Source organism: Arabidopsis lyrata, assembly GCF_000004255.2.
Source record: "Arabidopsis lyrata subsp. lyrata unplaced genomic scaffold ARALYscaffold_4, whole genome shotgun sequence".
Lineage (NCBI taxonomy): Eukaryota > Viridiplantae > Streptophyta > Magnoliopsida > Brassicales > Brassicaceae > Arabidopsis > Arabidopsis lyrata.
The window spans coordinates 11,526,303-11,543,241 of NW_003302552.1; the positions used below are offsets into that span (position 1 = coordinate 11,526,303).

The 16,939-nt window shown below is 42.2% G+C and overlaps 1 pseudogene; it reads right to left on the bottom strand.

Moving 5' to 3' along the window:
- Window positions 1–4,931: 4,931 nt before the first annotated feature.
- Window positions 4,932–5,412, bottom strand: LOC110229413 (annotated as a pseudogene).
- Window positions 5,413–16,939: the final 11,527 nt, after the last annotated feature.

A 16,939-nucleotide genomic window follows, 5' to 3' on the forward strand; every position in this document is an offset into this window, starting at 1 on the left:
GTTAGCTGATGCTGAAGAATCGGTAATGGAGTTGCTAATCCCTAACTTCGTGAAGGCTGAATCGCTTAGGATGTCTACCCCGCCAAGAAGGTTTGCGACCCAAACTTGGTATCCTGGTTATCATGGTGAAGAAAGTGTTGAGTAATCCCATGCGAATCTTGAGAACCTTGTTGGCGATCAAGAAGTGCCAGACGTAATGACTAATTGCGAGACTTTGTTAGCTACTCCTCCGCATGTTAAAAAACTTGGAGTGTTGTTTCCTCCGAACGAAATGCTTTACGAGCCAACTCTTGGTTCGAGTTCCTTGGATGCTATGATCCAGAATATGATAGCTGTTGGAACTCTTGGGGTTGAACCGCTCCGACCTCCCTAAGGAACGCCTGTATGGAGGGAAAGAGTGTTTAGATCCGCTGATGGAACCTTCGTGCCAACCATGGAATGCGAAGATGGACTTATGTCTGAACCCTTGAGGATGACTCCTTTCTGTTTCACTTGCGGCCAAGATGGCCATTATCCGAGAACTTGTCCTTATGTTCATCGGTATCATCCCTATGCTCGCCCGTACGTTGTCTGTTTCGAGTGTGGTGATGATGGTCACTATGCGAGCGTTTGTCCCAGGAAGTATCCCAAGAATCCCGGTTCATCAAGCCCAAGTCCAAGTGCGTCCGCGAGGAAATTGAAGGGAAACCTTAGTACTTACTAGGATTTTCCTTAAACCTTCAACAGTTAAGTCCAGGCGAGGTAAGTAAGGGCTCTAACCCATTGTACGATTTCGTGTCGCATGTTAGCATCATTTGTATTTAGTTGTTTCTCCTTTTTTCGGCTTGTAACCGCTTTGGCGGAGCGTATGACCAAGTGTTTAGCGGTCATAATCCGCGGTTGTAATGAAAGGGTATGTGTAAACCCGAATTTTGTAAGAGAGGGTATGTGTAAACCCGCCTTTTCTAAGAACGGTATGAATGAAAGATATGTTTGTGAGGAAAACAAAGTCTTGTCATTGGATACCTTGTGTTTTGTGATAAGAAACGGAATTGTGATGATGTGATGCGGAAAAATATTGTGATGTTTGAGTGTACAAGGAAGTACATCAAGACATTTTTGTGATGAGTTGTTTGATCATCTTGGGAACAAGGATGGTTATTCTAAGGGGAACTTTCAAAAATACAGAAGTTTTTGAAGTGTTTGAATTTGGTCTATCTATGTGAGATAACTAAGTAGTTATGTTGTTTAAGTCTCAAGTAACGAAACTCTAGTGAATTGGACGAACAAGTGTAAGATAGCGTGGAGGAATGAAAGGAACCATATCAAGAGGAAGGATCGCGGACTTTCCTTGTCATGCTCACGCTAAGTTCAATAGAGAAGGAGAAGATCTTCAAGATTGGAGTGTTGAATCTCCGAAGGGAGAATTGTTTCCGTGTAGTTGATCATAAGTTTTAGGATCACTACATAAGAGAAGGGCCTGAATTGTTGGGTTTTATTTAAGACAAGGAAAGGAAGTCTTGAGTAAATATTCCAATCCACGAGCTTAAGGCCGAGAGTGTTGAGAACTTCATTTGGATTTCAAGTGGAAGTTATACACTCGCATGAATGGGGAATTTGTGAGGAATCAGAATGGATTGAGAATCCAATACCGAAGTTCCGTAGATCTCCGGGATGTTTAAGCCGGAAAGCTTAAGTACTAAAATAATCGAGAAGCTCGACGATAAAGAATTTCAAGGAAAGTTCTAACCAAGTGAAGAAAGTCGACAATTTATCTCGTTGGGAATTCGGGATGAACTCCAATGAGAGAGGGTGAATATAGTGATCCGGTCTCGGGCATAAAATTTGTCCGGATGGATCGCGTGACCAAGTGTTAGAGTCGAGCAAAAGTGAAAGTCTCTTGTGTTCAAAGAACTTGGACGTAAGTTAGGTCCTTTGAACGAGAAATAGTTAATATCTCTCGAAGAGATGAGTTTTGATAGAAAGAAACTCGTTTTGGGATCGTTGATAATAGGTTTTTAAGATCAATTATCCTAAAGCACTATCGTGTCGTTGTAGTATTTTAGTTTGTCAATCCAAATGGGTGTGATGCAAATAGATGAGATGTGATCATAAGTCACTAAGTCAAGCCAAGCAATTGCAGGTTTTGGTGTTTCTAACAATCCTAAGTGATCATGCAGAAAACAGAAAAATTGCAGAAATACAGAAATCACTCGACCACAACTGGCTGATGCCAGGAGCAGGATGTGATCGAGTGACTGGTCGAGTAACAGGCAGAAACTGCAACAAAAGCACTCTACCACACAGTCTGTTTCCCGACACTGGATGTGGTCGAGTGAAATGGTGATAACAGGTGAGAAATGCGAAAACAGGCAATGACAACAATAAATCAATAGCAATAAAAACAGAGAAATCAAATAGATAAGAGATTCCTAAGGATGGGGTAATCGAATAGCGTGGTCTCCTTAATCTCTTTAGATGGTTGACAAAACTTCAAAGAAGCTATCCCTAGACAACAAGTTCAAAAGTAGATTTATTCACTACCGTGCAACAAATCCTCAAGCAGAGCTAGACACAGACCTAATCACCATTAGCGATCTCTAACTATGCAGACAATATTGAATCAACTTGTTAAAGCCAATACTCGCTCTAAACGACCAATCCCTTGGGATAAATACGAGTATCTTAGGAATTAGTGGATCAGACATTTCATCAAACACCTTCTGGATGCGGGAATGTCTGGATTCATATTTGAGTTGATCAGAAAGGAACAAGCAATAAGCGCAACTAATCCAGAACGGATTCAAACAATCTAAACTCAACCATCTAAAAACAACCCAGGCAACCACGACTACTCTATCCCATCCCCAGAAATACAGTTCACTACTCAGACATCATGCTCAAAAACGTAATCACGAATAAACAAGAAGATTGCATAAGTAAAGAGATAAAGGGTAGAGAAAACAAGGTGATAGACGAAATCAAATGCGAAATCTGAATAACTTGGAAAAATCTCGAATTACAAGGTTGCAGACGAAAGCGGCTAAGCGATAGAGTAAACTAGGTTTAACAGAAATGAAAACTCGAAGCAAAAACTAGATGTCTCGGGACAAAACCCTCGAAGACTTATTTATACAAAACAAAGATAAGAGATGGGTCGCGAATCCACTCGATCGGCCCATAAAGCGATAATGGGCCGAAGCTGGGCCTTGTGATCGAGTGAAACTCCAGACCGCTTCCAAACACTTCTTCTTCTCCTCTTATCTTCCTTATGCTCAGCTTTTCTGGTTGAGTGCAGATTTGAGAAGGCTCTGAAGACATGATCGAGTGAATGGCAGAGTGATGTGGTCGAATGGTTTCTCAGAGCATGGCTGTGGCTACTCGACCTCGTGGTCGAGTACTGTCATCGAGTGGCAGAGGAGTGATGCGTTTGAGAATACTTGACCACGGGGTCGAGTGGCGTGATCGAGTGGTGTGATCGAGTGATTGAGGAGTGCTGGCCCTGGTGTAACTCGACCACGGGATCGAGATGTGTGATCGAGTGATATAGAGTGGGTGATTCCTCCAGCTTCGCGATCGAGTGAAACTGAGCTGCTGACTTCTCCGGGGTTGTGATCGAGTGATTTTGCCCTGCATGACAGCTTCTGCTCAAGCTTGCGATTGAGAGGTTTCTTCTGAAATTTCTCTGGGGTTGTGGTCGAGTGGTTTTGGCCTGTTAGGGCTCTGAGGTTGCGATTGAGTGCTTTGGCTGAAGGCGTGATTGAGCGTTCTGACTTTCTATTCTGTTTCTCCTCTGTTTGAACTCCAAAAGCATCCAAAGTACCTGAAAACAACCAAATATGCAATGCACATGCAATCCTAATGCAAAACCGTCCTAAGTATGTAAAACACACTAAAACGACTACTGATGAGATGAAATGTGGTTAAAACAATGACAAAGTGATGAAGAATGAATGCTTAAATCATGCAAATTATAGACATATCAATCGTCCAGTGAACGATTCACCGTGTGCAACAAATGGAGGATTTAAAGGAGGTTATAAGGACTCGGGAAAAAGACTTATAATCGAAAATGCTAAGTAAAATCCTTTTACTTGGCTAAGTTAGTTTTGGGTCATGTCCGGACATCGTGGAACCGGACTATGCCTTGATCATGCCGTATGGGCGCACCATGGCTAAGGACGCCTAGCATGTGGCGTAGATGATTCTTGGGATGGTCGAATCTAGAGAAAGATTTGAAGACATAAATCCTGAGAATCGAGGCAAAAGCGTCAGAAAAGTAATCATTTCTCGGAGAAAGAAACTCCACCCTTTTGACGAAACCGAGGCAATGATTATATCTCTCGCCCAATCAAAATAAAGATATTGCCTTTGGTATAAGTTACCTTTTTTGGGCGAAATCGAGGCAATGATTGCAGTTCTGAGCCAATCGTTGAGGAAGAGTATAACCAAAGGAGCAAGTTACCTCTTTTGGACAAAATGAGGTAATGATAAGCTTGGGAAGCACAAACATCGAACCAATCGTGAAGAAGGAGTGTTGCCATGTGCTGGGCGACACGAACATCGAACCAATTGTGGAGAAAGAGTGTTGCCATGTGCTGGGCGACACGAACATCGAACCAATCGTGGAGAAGGAGTGTTACCATGTGCTGGGCGACACGAACATCGAACCAATCGTGGAGAAGGAGTGTTGCCATGAGCTGGGCGACACGAACTTTGACCCAATCACAAGGAAGCGTGTTCCCATAGGGTTGAGTCACCCAAGACACGACATGTGTCCGTCATGCGTCAAGTCTCATCCTCTATAAACAGAGCCAAGGCTTTGGTGCTTAAGTCATTCTACCAAAAGCTAGAGAGAAATCGTGAGAGAGAGCTCTCTGAAATCTCCGGTGAAGTGACGGCCACTCCTGAAGTTAACGGTAGAGGTGGACGACGGAGTTCTGGACGAAATATCAAACCAGAAGTTCCCGATCAGAGTTGTTATTCCGCTAAGACATCACAATCATCCGATCCGCTTAATCACAATGAGTTCTGAAGCATGTGTGGTTGCACATGATTTACTTTGTATGCTTGCTTGTTGGTTGTGTGCTTGTTGATATTTTGTTGATTGATCGTAGAATTGATAAGGATTATCATTCACGTCATGTATGCTTGATGCTTTAAGTAAGCTTCGTCGTAGCTTAGTTGCATGCATATAGAGTTTATGGTGTTCGAGTGCGCTTCCTTGTTTTTATTGGACTCGGAGAGACTGGGTCGCTCCCAAAGGGCCGAGTGTTGCATGACGATGCAACGGGGATTGCCCGTCGTAGAAGACCCATGTGGTACATCGCTTGTAGACTTAGTGGCTACTAGCGGATTGTTCACTTGTTTCGATGGGAAGGATCTCTCACATGGCCATAGGATTTTGTTGTTATCATTTACCCGTGCATTCATCCTACTGCATAACCGTTTCATTTAATTTACTTGTTGATTATCGCATGCTATTGATTACTTGTTGATTATCGCATGCTATTGATTATCGTTTATTGTTTTGGGTTGGGTTGTTTCGCTTCCGAGATTAGGCGCTGAACTCATTGAGTACTTGTATTCATGATTCCACCAATTTTGTTGCAGGAAACCTTAGAGGGAAAAGCCGTAGAAGGTCATTGGGACAATAGGATCTTGGTGTAGATTGTTGGGTAGAAATGTAAAGGCTACTATTATGTATTATGTATTGTGAAATGGGATCCCTGGAAACCTTATATGATTGTTGTGCGATTTGTATCAAATTATACTATGTATAAAAAGGTTTTCTCAAAGTGCGATTTGGTCAGCCATAACGTCATCTTGACAGAAATCCTCCCCCTCTTGAACCACACTGCCCTCAGTGATTGAGTTAAGGGCATGTCGAGGTGGCAGCTCTCGATCATGGCAGATAGTGATAGCATGAGCAGTGGCATACTCCTTTGGGTTCTGGATTGCTTTCCCTGGAAGTTGGCCTGGGTTGTTGGAAATGGATGTTGAAATAGGATTGCCTTCCATATAGCGCAGTCTAGTACTCAATGATTCAAACTTGCTGTTAAGGTCATTGAAATTGCGGTCGACTTTGTTGTTTAATTCAGCCAACTTCTTTGCAATTTCCATCGCTCATGTGGCTTGCCCTTGAAGTATCTGTTGGACCAAGTTTTTCATATCAGAATCTGGAGGCGAAGGTGCTTGATGTTGCTGTGATGGAAAACCAGGTGGTGGTTGCTGTTGTTGATATCCTCCCTGGAACTGCTGCTTTGGAACAAACCCTTGGCCTTGGTTGTATGGAACAAACGGTTTGGGTTGTTGTTGTTGATGCTGCTGAGAAGGATAAACTTGGTCTTGAGGGTTGGCAACGTTGGTGCTTCTGTATGACAAATTCGGGTTTGGTCTGTAGTTGTTGCAACCCTTGTTGTAGCCACTTTGGTTCTGAATGTAACTGATTTCAGCAGACTGATCATTCTCCCCCTCTTGGACATGGAATTGTTCATCTTCAGAGACGAAGTGAACATGCGTCTGTTGCACTTGCAGGAGCTTGTCTAGTTTGTCATTGAGAGCTTTAATCTCTTTGCGGTGCTTGTCATCAGTGTCAGGACTGGTGCGGATGCTTCTGTCATAATCCTCGTTGTAGTTGCCATCCGACTGAGCTAAGTTTTCAACGAGCTCCTATCCTTCACCAACATCTTTGTTGTGGAAGTTCCCATTGGAAGCGGTGTCAAGCAGCATCCTTATCTTGGGAAGGACGCCTCTGTAGAGTGTGCTGAGAAGAGAAGCTTTTCCAAAGCCGTGATGAGGGCATTTGGTCTGATAACCTTTGAAGCGCTCCCATGCTTCACAGAAGGTTTCAGCATTCTTCTGAGTGAATCCGGATATCTCATTCTGTAGTCTTGCTGTTCTGGAGTTGGAGAAAAATTTAGCCAAGAAGGCTTTTTTGCAGTCATCCCAGGTCGTGATTGAACCCTGGGGTAGCGTCTTTTCCCACAGATGGGCTTTGTCTCCAAGTGAGAATGGAAACAAGCAAAGCTTGAAACCATCTTCACTTACTCCATTGATTTTAGTAAGGCCACAGAGCCTTTCAAATTCGTCTAGATGATCAAGCGGATCCTCCATTGGCAAGCCGTGAAACTTTTTCCCCTGAACCATTGCAATGAGACCGCACTTGATCTCAAAGTTATTGTTCTGGACTGGTGGAGGAACAATTCCATGACGCTGGTTGTGATTGTGTGGGAAGTCACCAACACCAATGTTGTTGGGTTGGTCTTGGTCATCTACAATGTCAGCCATTGTGTATGTTGCTGTCTGTTCTCTTAGTTGGCGAGCGATACAGTCGATGTTATCGTTGAAAAGGAGATTCTGATTTCCTCTTGACCGTGTATGCATATAACAGGTAACAGCAAGGCTTTAGCAGACCAATCAGAGATGAGTCTGTAAAGCTGTTTGCTGCGGGTACCTGAAACACAGACAGAAAAACACAATGTCAGTATCTTGTGTAACAAAAACGAACTTGATCTTAACGATTCTAATGATCTCAAATATAGCAAACAAACACTAAACTGGCAACGGCGCCAAATTGATAATAGGTTTTTAAGATCAATTAATCCTAAAGCACTATCATGTCGTTGTAGTACTATAGGTTGTCAATCCAATCTAGTGTGATGCAAACAGATGAGATATGATCAGAATTTGCTAAGTCAAGCCAATCAGAGAGTTGTTGTTTTCTAACAGTCCTAATGCGAAATAACAGAAATGAAATGAAACTGAAATGCAAACTAGCAATAGCAGGCAGTTGAATAACAAAGCAGGTAAGATAGCAGGCAATCAAATGGATGAGAGATTCCTAAGGACATGGTAATCGAATAGCGTGGTCTCCTTAATCTATTTAGACGGTTGACAAAACTTCACAGAAGCTATCCCTTGACAACAAGTTCAAAAGCAAATCAATTCACCACCGTGATAGAAATTCTCAAGCAGAGCTAGACACAGACCTAATCACCATTAGCGATCTCTAACTAAACAGGCAATATCGAATCAACTTGTTAAACCCAATACCCGCTCTAAACGGCCAATACCTTGGGATAGAGACGAGTATCTCTGGAATTAGTGGATCAGACTGAAACGAAAACTGAATTATAAAATACTTGAAAGCGAATACAAAGTCGCAGGAAGAACACACTGCGGCTACGAAAACAAGTCTAGGTAAAAACTAAAAATAAAGACTGGATGCCCTAGGGAAAACCCTTAAAGGCTGCTTATATAAGCGAGAAAAGTTAAATAAGGAAAGTTCAAGATAGTAGTCTTCACATCGAGACTCTGCGATCGAGCATCTGATGGGCTGAAATGGGCTTCCCTGTGATCGAGTGTAACTGATCAAACTGGGCTTCGGGAACTCCGTCTTGCGATCGAGTGGTCTGTAGTGAAGACGAGATGGAATGGTCCAACGACCCTGCGATCAAGTGGTGCGATCGAGTAGATGACGTGAGGTGGTGATCGAGTGGTTTCTTCAGCTTCTCTTCTCTTCCGTATGCTCAGCTTGTCTGGTTGAGTGAGGAATGAGTAGATGGGCTTCTGATGACAAGTTGGTGATCGAGTGATATGTCCTCCATGACAGCTTCTGCTCGATCTTGCGATCGAGTGGTTTCTTTTGAAATTGCTCCGGGGTTGTGATCGAGTGGTTTTGCCCTTCGTGACAGTTTCTGGGGTTGCGATCGAGTGCTTTGCTCTGTCAGGGCTCCAAGGTTGCGATCGAGTGCTTTGGCTGAAGGCGTGATTGAGCGTTCTGAATTTCTGTTCTGTTTCTCCTCTGTTTGAACTCCAAAAGCATCCAAAGTACCTGAAAACAACCAAATATGCAATGCACATGCAATCCTAATGCAAAAACGTCCTAAGTATGCAAAACACACTAAAACGACTACTAATGAGATGAAATGTGATTGAAACAGTGATAAAGTGATGAAGAATGAATGCTTAAATCATGCAAATTATAGACATATCAACTCCCCCAAACTTAGTCTTTGCTTGCCCTCAAGCAAACAAGAAAACATAAGCGGGAAGAGAGGTTTGAAGTTGGGGACTCAGAACCAAAACATGTGATGAAGTAATTAAGCTCAATGTCCAAGTTAATAGTTCTAAGATGCGAGGTGAACGACTTCTACTTAAAAACTTAAGCCATGTTCTGTTATGATCCAAACCCACACTCAATTGCATAATGCGTCAAAATCAACCAATCCCTTTAACATTCATTAAGTTCAAAAACATGTATCAAGCTGTGCATCGTTAGTGAACTCGTTTGGCTAAGGACAGGTTATGAGACAAAGATGGTCCCTTTAAGGTGGTTCAGATTTTAATAACAGGGGACTCTCAATGAAAATGGATTGAGCTTTAGAAGAATGGTAAAGGTAAGTGCCAACCTATGCATACAAGAATAGTACCCCATCTACCCAATGACATAAACCGTGAATAACAAGTAGATGGTGCTATTTCTGAACCCATTGATGATCCTAAGTCTACCCTTTTTGCACTAAAGGCATATTTCGATTTTTTTCATGGATCACTTTACCATTTCTTTTCTTTGGTTCTTGTTCTTAAGGAGAGGCTTTTCTTATACTCTATGAGTCTAGTCTAGTGAATCAGGTTTTTCCGAAACTCTTATGGCTCTTATAATCTTTTTTTCTGTTTTTGTTGCCATTGTTTTTTTTTTCTTAGAGCATAACTTAACAATTCTGTGCTTCCCAAACATTCACTAGACCTGAATATGATTTACAGCTTCCTTCTCCTAAAGACTCTAACCCGTTTTTTCTCTTTTTCTTTTCACACTCAATCTCAATCCCCAAATAAGTTCCCACCTAGTCCTACCAAGTCCGAAAACGCGAATTGGAACTACATGAGATACTACTCTTGTTGGCTCAAACTTAACACGTTCTACCAAGCTCAATCCTGAAATAGGCCTCACATGCTCTCACAAATAACATGACTTGAAAGAAGGGTTGGTTAAGGGTGGGGAAACTACTCCAATAACAGAAGCAGCTACTTGGATTAACAAGAGTGGTGAATAAGTGAAAGAAAATCCAAGTATGTATTCTATCCATGAGTTCAAAACCAACGCAAACATGATAATTATAAGTCAGATTCAAGTTCAAATTGACAGGGAAAGGTACCATGACATGCGATCGAGTGGTTTCTATAGAACATGGTGCGGTTTTACTTCAAAGTCATTCAAATGCATCAGACAACTAGTAACGAGGGCATTGAGTTTATTCAGTAAATCAACATACTTACAAGGTTATTTCCTCAGTATCCCCTATGCATATGCAACAATCCTAAATGAAACACTCTAGACTCGATCCTAAATGCAATGCAACTACATGAACACTCTGTTTTTGTGGAATACATTTTCAGAAATTTTCAAATTTTTTTGTTTTTTTCTATGTCTTAGATGAGATGCAGACTCAAATGATATTCACAGGAAAAACAAGTCAAATACGTCTTGAACCCTCCCCCAAACTTAAATTACACAGTCCCTTGTGTAAAAAAAATTTGTGAAAGAATTCAAGAAAAAACACAAGAAACAAAAACAAAAGCGGTATTTACAATTGTGTTTTGGTGTGTTACCTCAGGAAAATTGCCTGGAGATGTAGTCATCCATCTCCGCTTGAGTGTAATTCGTAGGCATGACAGGTCCTAGCTGCGCTTCCGCCATCTCCTCATCATCGTGCTCAATTGCAACCCCAACAGGTTGTGGAGCACGGCGTTCATGCGATCTCGTGATCGAGTAAGTTCAATAAAAATTTCGAACCGTAGCCTTCCCCTAAACCAAAGCACTCGATCGCAAGGCATCAATGATACGCCGACGTTGCGATCGAGTGTGTTCACCATATTTCTCCTGTTACTGCTCTTGACAATTACACCTTTTGAGAACTAAAAAACACTACCAACACAAATCAAAAACAACAAGAAAATAAAAACTATATACAAGGATAGTCATGGGACTACCTCCCAAGTGAGCTTGTTTTAAGTCTCTAGCTTGACTCCTCACACTTATTAGGCCTAGGGAGGTTTGTGGAGATGAAATGAGGCCTCCTCTTCTTCCTCAGTAGATGGATCATCAAACTCAGCATGCTCTCTTGACAAGTCTGCAAATGAGTACTCAATGGCCGTTTCTTTAAAGTAAGCTTCTTTCTGATCATCCGGATAGTCTTCTTCTATAGACCATTCAAATGTGAATTCATTTTTTTCTTTGCTAACCAGAGCAATGGCTTCATCATTTGGTACGTCCTTGATATTGAGTGGTCCTTGGTTGGCTTTCCCATGGAGCACTTTGACTTGATCCTTTAGATTTCTCACAGTGTCTGTTAACTCCCTTATGACTTTGTCCTGCCATTTAGACCTCTCCATGAGTTTTAACCAATCGTCTGATGCAAAATTGTGAGACTCTAGCTTCTGATTAAGCAGTTTTGTCGAGCATGAGCTCTGTGGGCGAGTTAAAGGATTACTCGAGTAGACGGTCAAGTCAGCAGGTCGAGTATGGGGCGAGCTTGCCTCAATTGCTGCCATACCATTTTTTTCTGACGCAATCAAACCCTCAATGACATCTGATCCAGTTGTTGTCTTGCATGAGTTTAATGAATTCTCAGAGCTTAAGGTCTCACTTGGGAGATACCCAACTTCACCACTCTTGGTCAAAGCAGTTTGAAGGTGATCTTCATCAACAAGCTCCTCTAGCAGTTCATCAGCTAGCCGATCCATTTCCTTAACCAAGAAGGTTTGTCCTTCTATTGTCGGCTTCTTCATAGCATCATTGATGTCCAACTTCATCTTAAATTTTTTTCCAAGATTAAGATCAATCTTCCCTTTCTTAACATCTATGACTGCTCCGGCTGTTGCTAAGAAGGGCCTTCCTAAGATTAAAGGATCTTTTGGTTCTTCATCCATTTCTAGCACTATGAAGTTTATGGGCACTTCAACATTTCCAATCCTTATAGGCAAATCTTCTAATAACCCATGAGGTAGTCTAACAGACCTATCTGCCAAGATCAAGGAGATGTTGCAAGATTTGTACTTGCTGAAACCCAGTCTATTGACCACGGAGAGAGGCATGAGACTTATAGAAGCACCTAGATCACAGAGGCACTTACTGAAGGCTAAATGACCTAGAGAGCAAGGTAAGGTAAACGAACCAGGATCTCCCAATTTCTTAGGAATAATCTTCGTTTGGATGATTGCACTGCACTCATGACTCAACACCTTCTTTTCTTGAACTTCTCTGATTCTCTTTGTGATCATATCCTTCACGTATTTGTGGGAATCCGGTATTAGCGTAAGACAGTCAACAAGAGGCATAGTGACTTCAAGATCTTTGAGTTGTTTTTCCAGGAGAGCCTCGTACTTTTGTATCAGAACCTTCTTAAACCGACCAGGAAATGGGAGTGGAGGCTTGTAAGGTGGGGGAACAAAGACGTTTTCCTTGGTTTTAGTAGCAGCTGGTTTTTCAACAAATTGAGATGCTGCAGGAGCTGGTGATCGAGTATATGGATCGAGTATAGGCTCCTCTAGTGTTTGGTCAGCCATAACGTCATCTTGACAGAAATTCTCCCCCTCTTGAACCACACTGCCCTCAGTGATTGAGTTAAGGGCATGTCGAGGTGGCAGCTCTCGATCATGGCAGATAGTGATAGCATGAGCAGTGGCATACTCCTTTGGGTTCTGGATTGCTTTCCCTGGAAGTTGGCCTGGGTTGTTGGAAATGGATGTTGAAATAGGATTGCCTTCCATATAGCGCAGTCTAGTACTCAATGATTCAAACTTGCTGTTAAGGTCATTGAAATTGCGGTCGACTTTGTTGTTTAATTCAGCCAACTTCTTTGCAATTTTCATCGCTCATGTGGCTTGCCCTTGAAGTATCTGTTGGACCAAGTTCTTCATATCAGAATCCGGAGGCGAAGGTGCTTGATGTTGCTGTGATGGAAAACCAGGTGGTGGTTGCTGTTGTTGATATCCTCCCTGGAACTGCTGCTTTGGAACAAACCCTTGGCCTTGGTTGTATGGAACAAACGGTTTGGGTTGTTGTTGTTGATGCTGCTGAGAAGGATAAACTTGGTCTTGAGGGTTGGCAACGTTGGTGCTTCTGTATGACAGATTCGGGTTTGGACTTGGAATTGTTCATCTTCAGAGACGAAGTAAACATGCGTCTGTTGCACTTGCAGGAGCTTGTCTAGTTTGTCATTGAGAGCTTTAATCTCTTTGCGGTGCTTGTCATCAGTGTCAGGACTGGTGTAGATGCTTCTGTCATAATTCTCGTTGTAGTTGCCATCCGACTGAGCTAAGTTTTCAACGAGCTCCCATCCTTCACCAATGTCTTTGTTGAGGAAGTTCCCATTGGAAGCGGTGTCAAGCAGCATCCTTATCTTGGGAAGGACGCCTCTGTAGAGTGTGCTGAGAAGAGAAGCTTTTCCAAAGCCGTGATGAGGGCATTTGGTCTGATAACCTTTGAAGCGCTCCCATGCTTCATAGAAGGTTTCAGCATTCTTCGGAGTGAATCCGGATATCTCATTCCGGAGTCTTGTTGTTCTGGAGTTGGAGAAGAATTTAGCCAAGAAAGCTTTTTTGCAGTCATCGCAGGTCGTGATTGAACCATGGGGTAGCGTCTTTTCCCACATATGGGCTTTGTCTCCAAGTGAGAATGGAAACAAGCGAAGCTTGAACCCAACTTCACTTACTCCATTGATTTTAGTAAGGCCACAGAGCCTTTCAAATTCGTCTAGATGATCAAGCGGATCCTCCATTGGCAAGCCGTGAAACTTTTTCCCCTGAACCATTGCAATGAGACCGCACTTGATCTCAAAGTTATTGTTCTGGACTGGTGGAGGAACAATTCCATGACGCTGGTTGTGATTGTGTGGGAAGTCACCAGCACCAATGTTGTTGGGTTGGTCTTGGTCATCTACAATGTCAGCCATTGTGTCTGTTGCTGTCTGTTCTCTTAGTTGGCGAGCGATACAGTCGATGTTATCGTTGAAAAGGAGATTCTGATTTCCTCTTGACCGTGTATGCATATAACAGGTAACAGCAAGGCTTTAGCAGACCAATCAGAGATGAGTCTGTAAAGCTGTTTGCTGCGGGTACCTGAAACACAGACAGAAAAACACAATGTCAGTATCTTGTGTAACAAAAACGAACTTGATCTTAACGATTCTAATGATCTCAAATATAGCAAACAAACACTAAACTGGCAACGGCGCCAAATTGATAATAGGTTTTTAAGATCAATTAATCCTAAAGCACTATCATGTCGTTGTAGTACTATAGGTTGTCAATCCAATCTAGTGTGATGCAAACAGATGAGATATGATCAGAATTTGCTAAGTCAAGCCAATCAGAGAGTTGTTGTTTTCTAACAGTCCTAATGCGAAATAACAGAAATGAAATGAAACTGAAATGCAAACTAGCAATAGCAGGCAGTTGAATAACAAAGCAGGTAAGATAGCAGGCAATCAAATGGATGAGAGATTCCTAAGGACAGGGTAATCGAATAGCGTGGTCTCCTTAATCTATTTAGACGGTTGACAAAACTTCACAGAAGCTATCCCTTGACAACAAGTTCAAAAGCAAATCAATTCACCACCGTGATAGAAATTCTCAAGCAGAGCTAGACACAGACCTAATCACCATTAGCGATCTCTAACTAAGCAGGCAATATCGAATCAACTTGTTAAACCCAATACCCGCTCTAAACGGCCAATACCTTGGGATAGAGACGAGTATCTCTGGAATTAGTAGATCAGACATTCCATCAAACACCTTTTGGGTGCGGGAATGTCTGGATTCATTTTCCAGTTGATCAGAAAGGAACAAGCAATAAGCGCAACTAATCTAGAAGGGATTCAAACAATCTAAACTCAACCATCTAAAGCGACTAAGGCAACCACGAATACTCTATCCCATCCTCAGAAATACAATTCACTACTCAGACATAATCAAAAACAATAGCAATGAAACGATTGAAAACATGATAACAGGAAATGATAAAGACTGAAACGAAAACTGAATTATAAAATACTTGAAAGCGAATACAAAGTCGTAGGAAGAACACACTGCGGTTACGAAAACAAGTCTAGGTAAAAACTGAAAATAAAGACTGGATGCCCTAGGGAAAACCCTTAAAGGCTGCTTATATAAGCGAGAAAAGTTAAATAAGGAAAGTTTGAGATAGTAGTCTTCACATCGAGACTCTGCGATCGAGCATCTGATGGGCTGAAATGGGCTTCCCTGTGATCGAGTGTAACTGATCAAACTGGGCTTCGGGAACTCCGTCTTGCGATCGAGTGGTCTGTAGTGAAGACGAGATGGAATGGTCCAGCGACCCTGCGATCAAGTGGTGCGATCGAGTAGATGACGTGAGGTGGTGATCGAGTGGTTTCTTCAGCTTCTCTTCTCTTCCGTATGCTCAGCTTATCTGGTTGAGTAAGGAATGAGTAGATGGGCTTCTGATGACAAGGTGGTGATCGACTGATATGTCCTCCATGACAGCTTCTGCTCGATCTTGCGATCGAGTGGTTTCTTTTGAAATTGCTCCGGGGTTGTGATCGAGTGGTTTTGCCCTTCATGACAGTTTCTGGGGTTGTGATCGAGTGGTTTTGCCCTTCATGACAGTTTCTGCGGGGGGGGGGGGAACAAGATTTGGACACTAGGGGACAAAACAGTGAAAATTAATGTTTTTGTGGTGGACAGGACAACAGTGAGGTTTCGTATTAAAGATGAACGTACGAGGACAAGAGTTCTTAGGAGATGTATGTGGAATCTATGTGGAGTGCCAGTGGTATTATCAAAGTGGACTCCCATCGTAGAAACAGTGCATGAGGAAATCAAAACTATACCTTTGTCGGTTATAGTAAAAAACGTTCCTCCCAAGTATTTCTCATGGAAAGTGCTGAGTGCTATCACTAGTCCATTAGGAAATCCAAAGAAGTTACACTCGGAAACAGAGGCGTGCAAATCTTTCGAGGAAGCAAAGGTGTTTATAGAAGTGGATTTAACAAAGACATTCCCTAAGTTTTTCTCCTTCAAATCGGAAAGAGGAGGAGATACAGTGGTGGAATTTGTGTACCCTTAGTTACCACTAAGATGTACAGAATGTTCCAAGTGTGGTCATTTACAGAAGGACTGCATATCAAAGAAGGAGAAATCAGTGGTGAGTGCTACAACAGAACCTACATGTGCTGAAACAGCTGTAGAAACGGCAATGGTGGAGATAGTGGAGAAAGCAGAGGCTGTTTCAAATCCTGAAAATGGTATTAGTTCGGTGAGAGGGGAAAAAAATATGGGGAAGCTGGGAAATAAACCAGAGGAGAGCCAAGACTGGACTACACCAACAAAAGTCACTAGAAGTCCGGGGAGTAAGGAACTTCGATATGGTTAGGTTTCAATTATGAAAAACTCTTTCTCATGTTTGAGTGACAAATGAGAGAAAGGAGAAGATATAGTCGCTTCATAGAAAGAAGAAAATGACTTGGAAGAGAATGTGGAGATCAAAGAAAATGCAAAGGAAGGTAATGAAACTGAGTCAAAAAAAGAGGAGAATAATAGTGAACCACAAGAAACAGGGATGACGCTGAGGCAATCTCTCCCTAGAGCTTCGAAGGAGGGTCACAAATTCCTCTCAACAAATGCATCGCAAGGCGCTAGGATTCCTAATCCTACCACTATGCGGAAATGTCAACAAAAAAATCTCTAATGTCTGGTTTCTTCTGGAACATTAGAGGTTTTAATAAGAAAGGTAAACATCGAGTTGTCAGAGATTGGATGAGGGAAGGCAACTTTGATCTATCTAACTATGAAGATCATAGATTAGGGAGACTGTGGTTGATATGGAGAAATAATGTTCGAGTTACTCCCCTGTATAAGACGTCACAACTCATCACAGTCTCAATCTATATTGAAGGACGTATGGAAGAATTCTTTG